Source organism: Rhyacophila brunnea, unplaced genomic scaffold (assembly GCF_057557595.1).
Source record: "Rhyacophila brunnea isolate RB1 unplaced genomic scaffold, BYU_Rbru_1.0 scaffold_112, whole genome shotgun sequence".
In the NCBI taxonomy this organism is placed as follows: Eukaryota; Metazoa; Arthropoda; class Insecta; order Trichoptera; family Rhyacophilidae; genus Rhyacophila; species Rhyacophila brunnea.
Window position 1 is genome coordinate 834143 of NW_028232766.1, and position 1006 is coordinate 835148.

Below are 1006 nucleotides of genomic sequence, written 5' to 3' on the forward strand. Positions count from 1 at the left end.
ATATCGGCTTAAAGTTAAATAAAAGATTTAAAAAAACATTCAAATTCAAATTTAAATATTTTTTCAGTGATATTTCGCATTTTTGAGGCAATATATTAAAAAAATGTATTAAATTATTGCATAAATATGTTAAAAATGAATGTTTACAATATTATAATATATTTTTTCGCTACATTGCTTGTGTCGACTGATTTTTAATTACTGTCTACAATATTTCGAACGTCTCAAAATCTTCTAACCGTCGAATTCAATGCTGTTATATTCAGGGGTTAGCATTCCTTATTTTTGTATACTCAAGACATATCTATTGCTAATACGCATCTTTTCTTTATAAAAATTGCTTTTAATTTATACCTTAACATTCCGTATCTCTAAGCGAAATTACAATTCCTACTAAATCCGGTTTTGCGAACCCATATGCTTTACGATCTTTACACCTTAATAAATTTGTGGTGAGCTCAATGGTTACAATTACCGTCTATATGCCACTGATGTGTTAGAATTAAATTTATTTTTCAATTATATCATAATATAGCACATAATTTTTTCTATTGAACTTTATTATACAAATTTATATCTTTTTGTGACACGTTTTTTAACCATATAAAAAAATTTCTAATTTTTTGGTTCTGTATTTTATAAAAAAGTAAATTTCTTAAAAACATTATATTTAAATTTAGATTAAGGATAATAAAAATTGTATGTGACCTTTAAATGCATATTTTTTTTATCGATTTAGTTCTTGTATAAGAATCAAAATTTCTTATTTCAGGGTGATATTCTTATGTTATAAAACAAAAAACTTATTTGTATTTATTTTTTTCACTACATTTTGTGCACTTTATAAAAAATTCTTATATTGCTCATACATTTTTTAGTGGACGTCGTAGCAGTAATAGGGTGTGTTCAATGTCAGAAGCCTACTATAATTAAGGTTGTCGGTATAATTAGTTATATATTATATCACAGAGGTCTATTATTTAATGGATAATTGTGCTTTTTATTT